Here is a 10939-nt window from a genome sequence, read left to right as displayed (position 1 = left end):
TGCACATTTATACTGGCACGGATTTGATGGTTGAGGTTTTATAATAAAATTAAACCAGTTAGTCCTACCAGTGACTTTTCTGGTCAATGAGATGAATGAGATATGGATGAGACACATTGCGAATTCCTTGCATATAAACTGTGGGAAACTAAGGAACTTTACTCTCTATTTGAGATCAGCTTGCCTGGAAACATTTTTTAAAAATGTACCATCCCTGCCCCCTTTCAGAGAGAGATGATGAAGATTGTGGGGACGAGAAAACCTGTAAGCTGCTCTCCCATTTGCCCATCAAAGCTGATGGGCACGGGGATAAGGCCCTGCTGCCTTGCGCCTGTCAGCAGCAGCTCAGCCTTGGGGATAAAGCTATCTGATGCTCCAGTGCTTCTTCTCTTGACAGCAAACCACTCAGCACCCCTCAAAGCTGTAGGAGGAGAACAGAGTGAGGACAAACAGCTCAACGATGGATCCCCTGTGCCAGCTCATCTCTGTTCCGTGCTTCCTTTAGGAATGTATAGGGGGCCAGATCCCTGGGACTTGCTGACCAGCCAGTCTAGCTTATTTTAAAATGTGCACATGCGCTAGATGCCCAGGGCTTACCTGTCACATATCTAGTTTATTTCGAGAATTCCAGGGGACTAAAAGACACTGTCTCAGAAAACGAGATGGATAATGATTGAGGAGTCTGTCCTCTGGCTTCTGCACAATTATACTTCTATGCATGCTGGTATACAACTGAACATATACACACACCTACACACATACACACACACACACACACACACACACACACACACACACACACACTTCTAATAGCTGAGAAAGTGCTAGGGCTTAAATGCTTGCAAATGAGGTATTTATTTCTCTCAATTCTCATGCTAAAAGTTCTAAATCAAAAAACCCAGTACCCAGCAAATCATAGATGGCACCTTCTGGTTGTGCCCTCTAATGTCTGAGGAGGTGAGCTACCTCTTCCAGGCTTTGCATATATAGCATTAATACTTTTTATAATGTCTGGGACATAATCTCCTAAATGCTTTACCTCCTGATACCAGCTGCCAGGTGCAGCATGCCCTCAGCACCTAGAGCTGCTCTCACGGCCTTGCTCCATGGCGTCTCTCAGTGCTCCCATGTTCACATTTTCCATGCCTGGAAGGGCTGAGTCTCTGTAAGGGTTTCACGGACAAAACCAGGCCCCATCAAATAATCTCTCTTTTTCTCTTTGTGCATTGTATACGTGTGTGTGTGTGTGTGTGTGTGTGTGTGTGTGTGTACGTGTGTGCATATCTCTGTGTGTATGTATGCACGTGTATACATCCACACATATGCAGGTATGCATGGGGAGACTGCACATGCCTATGTATGAGCATCCATTTCTGAGCATACAGAAACCAGAAATCAAGCTTAGCTTTCAGTTGTCAGGTGCTATGAACTTAGTCTTTTAGACACGGACTCTCACTGGTCGTGGCTTACAAAGTAGGGTAGACTGGCTGTCCATGAACCTCAGGATCTGCCTATCTTCACTCTCCCAGTTCTGTGAATACGAATGATTAAGACTAGCTGCAGCATTGTTTACATGGGTTCTGGGGAATGAATTTATGTTCTCATGTTTGTTCAGTAAACACTCTGTAAATTGAGCTGTTACCCTTGCCCTGATCACTCTTAGTTAATGAAAAGCCAGTTTGTCTTAAATTAAGAGGTTGTGATCCATCCTGCTCCCAGAGCTTACACAATTTCAATAAGCGATTCAATCATCTACATGGGATGGAGACCTGATCGCTTTGTATTATATTCTAGTGGAAACAATGAGAAGTCTAAAAGCAGTGTGAACTGTGTTGAGAGAAATGCATGGTAGAGTAGTAGATGAGGCTGAAGAAATGGCTCAGTAGTTAAGAGCACATACAGTCCTGGCAGAAAACCCAGGTTTGGATTAGAACTCAGAGAATTTACTATCATCTTTGACTCCAGCCCCTGCTGATTGTTGATCTAGAGCCCACTTCTGGCCTCCGTGTGAACCTGCACTCATGAATGTACAGGATTCCAACAATGGACATGCACATATGTATATGACAGAAATAAAATAAATCTTAAATTATAAAGGAAGTAGCACAAACATGAATTGAGAGATAATCTGACTCCTCAATAAGGAAAGATGGTACCTAAGGATATCAAGAAGCAGAAGAGTGCTCTGTGCCAAGAAAAAGATAGGACCACAGCCTGGAGACATGAAACAGAGAACAACAGAGAATCTAGAATACATAGAATGTCTTCTGTGTCCCCGGCATGCAGATATGCATCATGAGATACACAGGGAAACATACAGCTTAATGATGCCTTACATTACTGAAAAAGATTATCAAATATATAATCATGAAAAGTAGCCAAATGAGAGTGAATTTATACAATGGAGCTAAGCACTGGGGGAATCCCAAATGTCAGAAACAACTTTCTTTGAGCCGCATAAATCAGGTCTCATGAATCACAAAATGAAACAAAACAAACAAAACCAAAAAACAATGTAAGTGGAGGCTGTTCTTTAGATTTCCGGCCACCCAGATCCAAATATACACAAAATTTATATTAATTACAACACTGTCCAATAGCTCAGGCATATCCCTCGTTAGCTCTTATATCTTAGCCCATTTCTATTAATCTGTGTATTGCCACGAGGCTGTGGCTTACCAGTAAGTTTCTGGTGTCTTTTTTCTTTGGAAGTTAAATGATGTCTCCTGACTCTGCTTGCTTTCCTCCTCTATCTCTGCTTGGATTTCCTGCCTTTCTCTATTCTGACCTGTCATAGAACAAAGCAGCTTCTTTATATACCAATGGTAATTAAGCATATTCACACCATGCAGAGGGGAATCCCATATCAAAACAAGATGAGTAAAGATGAATCCTGAGGCATGACACAGAGGTTGGTTTACTGATCTCCACGTTCATGCATTCACATGTGTGCATGCACTCCTTAGCATGTAAGTACACACATACATACACACACATACCCAAATACACGAGAAAACTAACATCAGCGTAATTATACCAGAGGATCCCTGTAGAGAAAAGAATAACATCACTGAGAAAGTTGGAAGTATATCCTGGAAGGCTTTAAATGTCACGCTGAAGAGCTAATAGCTGGAGTGACACGTGGAGGTCCAGAACAGTCTATTCCTGTGCAATCAGTCTGATAGCAGTGGGCAGGGTCACCCAGCAAACGCTGTAGATTTTGTAGTCATCAAATTTCCCATGTTCGTAATGTTCCCAGAGTTTGCACTGGTTTGATATATGAAGGGCTTATTTCCTGGCTGTGTATCATGGCCACATGGGTCGGCAATGCATTGCTATTATTGTATCCCTTCTGCCATCACCACAGGATTTCTGGATGAAAGAGAGGTAAACACATATGCTTAGCCAAGCTCCTTGAGCCATAAACTGTGTGTTTTCAGAGCCAAGTTTGCTCTCTTCTCTATGTATTACTTTAGCATTTCACATCTTAATATAGAATTTCCTGTTCTTTTTTAATCTCCATAAATATGGTGTATAGCTATGTATTGTTTCACGGTATCCTCATCCTACAATATACTGCATTTCTCATGAAATATCAAAGATGCTTCCTTGATGTGTCTGCCTGTCATGATCTTACTTATCTGCCTTCATGTATAAAGCTGTAACTCACAAATTTTGTAGGCTGCAAACATCACAGACTCTCATCTCAGTACAAGAATCTTAGAAAAAGGTCAGGGATAAAAATTAACAAGGATAATGTGTAAATTACTGTTTTATCTCTGTGTGCTTGCATATGTATACATGTATGTGTATTTAAATCCATGTTTGAATACAGGCGTGTATTGCCTTGTGTCATGATACATATGTGGAAGATGAGGGAAACCTCAGTTGAAAGAGAGGAAAACAGCTGTTTGCTCAAACATGCCTTCCACCATGTTTAAGACAGAACATCTGTTCTTCATTTCTGTGCATGCAAGATTTGCTGCCTCACAAACTCCTCAGGAGTTTGCTGTTTGGTTCTTCCCTTCCTCTAGGGGCGCTCATACCACAGATGAGTGATGCTGTGGTCAGTTTTATGTGCTTTGGGTCTCTGGACTCAGGTAAGCAAGCTTGTATGGAGTGCTTCACCTGATGAGTTATTGCCCCAACCCTGCTGCTTTTGAAAGCTGGAAATTTTATGAACAGATTCTACGTGTAAGAAGAACAAATGCCTCTGGACAGAGCCACCTTCACCTCTAGAAAATAGCATGAAAAGCTGAGACATCTACTCTCTGAAAATGCCTGAGAAATCTGAAAGATGCCTCAAATTTGGAGAAAGCTAAATGGAAGGCAGAAGAGATGACTCAGGGTCTAAGAAGAGGGCTAAGTGGGTCAAGTTCCAGCCGTGCAAACATAAGGAGCTGCGCTCTGATCCACAGCCTCCATGTTAAAAGCTACACCTGAGAGCACAATGCAGTTTCATCAATGGGGAAGTAGAGGCAGAAGACTCCAGATCTCACCAGTCAGGCAGTCTAGCCAATTGGTGAGTTTCAGGTTCAATGAGAAATCACATTGCAAAAAACCAAGATAGCTTCTGCTATATTATCCATACTGGGCCCTCACTGGGGCTCCTTTTAGATATCCTGTTTCTGCTTTGTGTTACGAAAGGCCTGCTACTCTGAGTCTGCAGGACCTGCCCTTTAACAAACTTCTACAATGTTTTCTTTTATTGTTTTATTAATAAAAATATCAACAGTCAAATATTAGGGTAAAACCTTATAGATCCACAGAGCAACTGAAAAAATCATCAGTGACCTCTACTCTCCAAGCTTCCCTCTGAAAAAAGGGCTGCTCATCTCCTTGGAGCCCTCCGTGTTCATCTTTTGTATCTGTCTGTCTCCCTGAGTCCACCAGAGTACGCTCCTGCCAGCTGAATATGGACCCTGCTCTCTGAACCAAGAACTGACTCCATTGGCAGCTCCGGAACAACACCAACAGATCTCCTGCAATATGTTCCGGAGGATATCGGGATGGATCAACACATAGCCCTGTGTCTGCGTGGTTCCTGGGTTGGTGAGCCTGCCAGCTCTTCCTCATCTGCAACACTAGGGTGAGCGCTTCAGCACTAGGGCCCCTTGCTCACCCTATGCAGCAAGCAGCAGGGAGTAGAACCAGTTCTCATACTCTCACAGTTCACTGTTAGAGCTAGCCCTGATGGTGTCGGTGTGGTGAGCGGGATCTGAGGTTATCAGAGTAGAGAACTGACCCTACCCTCTGCTGCTTACTGCACAGAGCGAGCTAGCTGGAGCGGTGCTGGGGAGCTCACACCTGTTGCCCAGGAAAGATGCAGAGCTAAGGCTATAGTTATACAATATCTGTTCACACATATGAACATGTGTGCACCATTCTACAAGATGTCTAGAAAACCTTGGAAGGATGGACTCCAAAGAGTCCAAATTCTTCTTAATCTCCTCCTCCTCCTCCTCCTCCTCCTCCTTCCTTCTTTTAATTGAGACAGGTTTCGCGGTGTAGCTTTGGCTGTTCTGGTATTCCTTTAACTCTTAGAGATCCACCTGTCTCTTGCCTTCCAAGTGCTGGGATTAAAGGCATGTGCCACTTCTGCCTGGCAACGAGAATCCAAATTCTGTGTATGGTCTAGAGGGGGTTTGCTCTCCCAAAACTCATGTCAAAATTTGGTCCCTATGATGGTTCATCTTGATTATCAATTTGATGGGATTTAGAGTCATCATGGAAACAAAACTCTGGGCAAATCTGTGAGGGAGTTTCTAGAGTAGGCTAGTGAGGTGGGAAAATCCTCCTACATGCGGGTGGCAGCATTCCATTGGCTGGGCTCTTGGACTACAGGAAAGGGAAAAGGTGAGCTGAAAATTCCTCTCTCTCTCTCTCTCTCTCTCTCTCTCTCTCTCTCTCTCTCTCTCTCTCTCCCCACTTTCTGGTTGTAGATGAGTTACCCTAGCTGCCCCCACATCATGACAATGAGAAAGATAACCAAAACAATACTCTGACATGATTTTCAGAAGAAATTAATGACGTTTTCATGAAACTAAGTGCTCATCAAGAGACTCTTGTTAGGAAGGAGACTCCACCACCTTCCGATTTCTCCTGTCTTTTCTTTTGTGTGTTCACACTTGCCCTTCATTTTCCTTCCATGACTTGAAGCAGCATGAAGCTCCCAAACAGAAGCTGAGCAAATGTCAACACCATATGTGAGCCAAAAGAAACATCTATTGTTTCCTGCGTGTATCTGTTAATGTGGAGTGAAGCCATGTGCATATGCATGTGTTCCCTTATGTGTAGGTGCACCTGTGTGTATGGGGAGCACCTGGGCATGGAGGCCTGAGGCTATGTCAAGTCACTTCCTTTCTCTCTCTCCACCTATTCACATAAGCTTGAGTTTTTAATGAATGCAGAGCTTGCTCTGGAATCCGATCTCCACTTCCAGAGAGGATTGCAGATGGACAATTATGCTTGTTTAGCTCCTACGTGGATGCTGGAAATTCAAACATTGGTGCTTGTGCTTCTACAGCAAGTGTTTTGACTACTAAGATGTCTCCATCTCCCTTAAATTTTTATCCTGTGTGTACAGAAGTTTCTCACATTCTTTCATAGCAACAGAAAACAGAATTTAACATTCTCCAGCAAATGCTGCATTCAATTGCAGCTGCACTCCCCAATTCTGTCCATGCCAAGAGTACTAGTGTGCTCATAGTTACAAGATGGAAAGATGCAATAAGGAGGGAAGCTTAGAATGAAGGCAGATGGATTGATACCTCAGAAATTTAAGGATATATAGCTGATCATCTGAAATATTAATGAAATTCTACAAAAATTTACAAATTAATACAGAAAAAATCTAAAGAAAAGGAACATCAAAAACAAAAGTAAGTAAGATATCTAAATAAAACCAAAAGGAAAACATCAAGCTAGGAGATAAATGATTGTTGCAAAAGTATAATTAAATATAATAATATTCAAATCACTATATGATTAATAAAATATCTACTCTGTCCATATGTGGTACTTCTAATTTCATTACCCACAATAAACTGATCATAAACTCATACATAATGAACCCAAGATGACAAAAAAGAAAACAAATGCCTCAAAACACCTCAGAAAGTGGAACTGAGGAGATGGTTCAGTGGGCAAATGCACTTGCTACATGAGCACAGAGAGCAGAATTCAAGTCCCCAGCACCCACATAAAATTGGGAGTATGTTGAAACATGCTTGTAGCCTCAATACTGGTAGACCCAAACAGATCCTGAAAGCCCACTGTCCAGTAAGCCCTGTTAAGCCTGAGAACTTCAAATTCACTGAGAGATCCCATCTCATGGGCAAAGACTGCGTGGTGTAGAGTCAGATATGTTATGTCTTTCTCTCATATGTATGAGCATGGGTTCATACTTCACTACATAGGTGTCTATACCACACACATATACAAAATCAATAAATCCTGGATGTATATACTCATGGTTAAACTGCTCCCCAATAATTATCAAATGCATTGTTTTATTACCAAATGCAGGGACTTTATTTGACTAACATATATTTTCTTTTGCTTACTAAAGAGTCCTTCTTGTGAGGTTCTACAGCAATAAATAGACACTCTGAAGCCTTCGCCTTCCTGAAAACACAAAGGCTTATGGTTACAAATGGTGAATTGTCTTCCAGGCTCCACTATGAAATATGATTAATGGGGTTGAATTTATCAGTATATCTCCCTTGTAGTGGTATTGTAGAATTTAAGACCAACATTATGAAATGGTGGTTAATATCCTTTTTTTAAAGATTTATTTATTATGTATACAACATTCTGCCTCGATGTATGCCCACACGCAAGAGCAGGGCGCCAGATCTCAGTACAGATGTTTGTGAGCCACCATGTTGGTAGTTAATATTCTATATATTTCCTTGATAAAACCAAGAAGTATTAAGGCTAAGTAACTTGATAAAGATTAAATAGCCTAGCTGCAACACAAAACAGGAAACCACGTCTGCCTTAATTCCGAGTCTATATTTTTAATAATTGTGTCTGTCTGTCCAGAGCTGTGTGTGTGTGTGTGTGTGTGTGTGTGTGTGTGTGTGTGTGTGAGCATATGTGGAAGTCAGAAGTCAAAACTGACTGTCTCTGTCTGTCTATCCTCAGGAACTGTTTGCCTTGTTTCTCAGTGTGGGGTTTCTGATTAGCCTGAAACTCTTCAGGTAGACTGTGTCACTGTCCAGTGAGCTCCAAGGGTCATCTGCCTGTGCATCCCCAGCCCTGGGGCTACAGGTGCACACCACCATGCCCAGCTTTCTTGTGGATTCTGTAGTAGACTGAAGTCGGGTCTTCATACTCACCTGGCAAACATGAGGCATCTGCCCCACCCTTCAGCACTAATAAAGCAAACCCCTTTACCTCTTTCTAGGTTTCTGATGACACACAGATGCGTTTTCAGATAAGGGTGATTGCTTACAGGCAACTCATGCTGTCCTATGGGATTATAAATGTAACTGTGATCCCAACAAGTGGGAAAACTGAGCCTGTGCCCATGTCACACCACGTAAACGCAGACACACCCTAGGTGTTCCTGTGGGCATTTTCTGTGATCGAGGCTAAAAGAAACAACTGAAAGGAGGAAAGGTCTCTGAGAAGCTGGCTCAGCAAGTAAAGCGTTTCCACACAAGCGTGAGGGTGAGGATCAGAACTTAGGTCAGCCGAACCCAGATGAAAAGCCAGGGAGTGTGATGACCACTTGTATCCCAGAACCTAGGAGGCAGAGGCAGGAGATCCCTGAAAGAAGCTGTCCCGCCAGATTATCCAAATCAGCAAGTATAGGGTTCAGAGGCATACCCTGCCTCCCTTTATAAAATATGTATCAACCAAGGAACACACGAACATCAACTTTGGGCTTCCATAGGCAAATGCATATATGTACACACACACACACACACACACACACACACACACACAATATACACAAATATACCCACCAAAAGAGTAAAAGGAGAAAAGACATCTGGGCTCACGTTTTCAGAAATGGCAGTCCAATGTCACCTGTCGCCATCATGCCTGGGTCTGCAGCAAGCCAGAGTATCAGGGCAGAATAGCAAACCACTGAAAAGTTACCTATCTCTTGGCAACAGGAAAGCAGAGAAAGAGGGAAGGAGGAGAGAAAGAGGAAAGTCATATCAATGCCAAGCATACCCCCAATAACCCCCTATCTTAATAGATGACTCAATGCAAACAATGTTTATATTATGAATCCATAAAGTGATATTACTACATATTTATTACATTTGTTTATTGTGCATATGTGTGGGCACACCCTTCATGGAGGTGACACCTTAGGAGAGGCAGGTCTCTCCATCCATTGCATATTGAACTTGATCCATTGAGTTCTGCAGAAAGAGCCTCTCTCCATAGATCCATCTCACCAGGCCTCTAAGTTCTATATCCACTCCTATAATTTCCCTTTTAAACTTCTGAGCTTGCAAACATTTGTTTTTCTTTCATAAAAGGAAGGTCCAAATAAAAAAATCATTTGCCAAGTTATCCTCTCTGATATCAATTCATTTTTATTGATGTAGCAAGCTTCAAAGGGGTCTTAGTTTAGAGAGTATTAGTAGAAGGTTTTAAAGTACTAGGCTTCAAAATATATCTCTATTTTTCTTTAATTGGATTTATTTTTATAACTTTATATATTAAACCTTGCGGGACTTAAAATCTTAGAGTGTCAGTCCCGTAACTCTGAAAGATTAAGAGGCTTGGGAGACGGCTCAGCAACTACATGTGCTTGAAGCACTTGTGCCCAAGAAATAGAAGGAGAAATGCATGTTACAGAGAACAGCAATCACTCATACTTTTGCAGCAGCAAAAACAAAGAAGGGAAAATATGGAGGATGCAAACACTTAGAAATACATGGGAGATCCTTTAGAGGTTTCTGGAACTGAAGGGACTTCAGATGCATCAATATCTGTGAGGCCAAATACCATATCTGATTGCTCAAAAGTTCTGAAGTCACTGTGATAAAATACTCTGACAATAGGAACTTAAGGAAGGAATCATTTATTCTGGCTGATTGTCCAAGGCTTCAGTCCATCAAGATTGGAGGGTCACAGTTGCAGAAGCATGACATTGTTGATGGCATTGCAGCCACAGCTGGGAAGAGTAGAAAGATGAATCCTGGTACTTAGTTCATTTTTTCACTTTTGTTCAACCCAAGACCACAGTGCATGGATGTCACCTGTATTCGTGGTGCATCTTCCTATCAAAATCCAATCTAGAAACCTCACAGACCTGTCAGGTACTCATTTGTTTCCGTGGTCATTCTAGATCCTGACATGTTGATGGTACTCACCACCACAAGTACAGTTTATCCCCATGCTGGTGACCTAGAAAATCAGAATTCCAATTGTTTATTGCTCGGCGTATCTTCTATCTGTAGTTTCATCTTTGAAACCTGGTAGACTCCTTAAGAGGAAAACCAACATGGGTTGTAATGTCCCTCATGGCAGCCCTTTAGATGACTGGGAGCATTAGAGGTGCTCAGTCTTTAGACAGGGCCACCAACTTAGTCTTGTTCTTTATGAAATACACTGCAACGAATAAGGACAAAAATATGTTTAGTTCTCACTCAACACTGTGAGTTACAAAACATTCATTAAACAGCAAAAATTTATCTTGTGTTCTCTACTTGGGGAAATGGCTGGTAACTAGGACAGTCCACATCTTCTCTTTAAACACTTGCTCTAGGAGAGCCCACATGGCTGGGAGCTCTTTTCGTACAGCAGAGAAGTCTCCCATCATTCCCAAACTACAGAGGCATGGAGAGAAAAATGGGTTAGAATTATTGTGAAACAGATAAACACTCTCCTTCTGTTATTTTCCTCTCTGTGTCCTCTGGAACAGCCTAATTCCATTTGCCCTGGCTCTTGTAGGAATCCAAATGGCCCT

The 10939-nt window shown here is 42.1% G+C and overlaps 1 pseudogene; it reads right to left on the bottom strand.

The window, feature by feature from the left end:
- Positions 1–224: 224 nt before the first annotated feature.
- The window catches only part of LOC101981067, a 75691-nt pseudogene continuing 64976 nt past the window's right edge, over positions 225–10939 (bottom strand).

The sequence above is a fragment of the Microtus ochrogaster genome, chromosome 6 (assembly GCF_000317375.1).
Source record: "Microtus ochrogaster isolate Prairie Vole_2 chromosome 6, MicOch1.0, whole genome shotgun sequence".
NCBI lineage: Eukaryota > Metazoa > Chordata > Mammalia > Rodentia > Cricetidae > Microtus > Microtus ochrogaster.
This window is presented reverse-complemented; position numbering and strand designations above follow the sequence as displayed.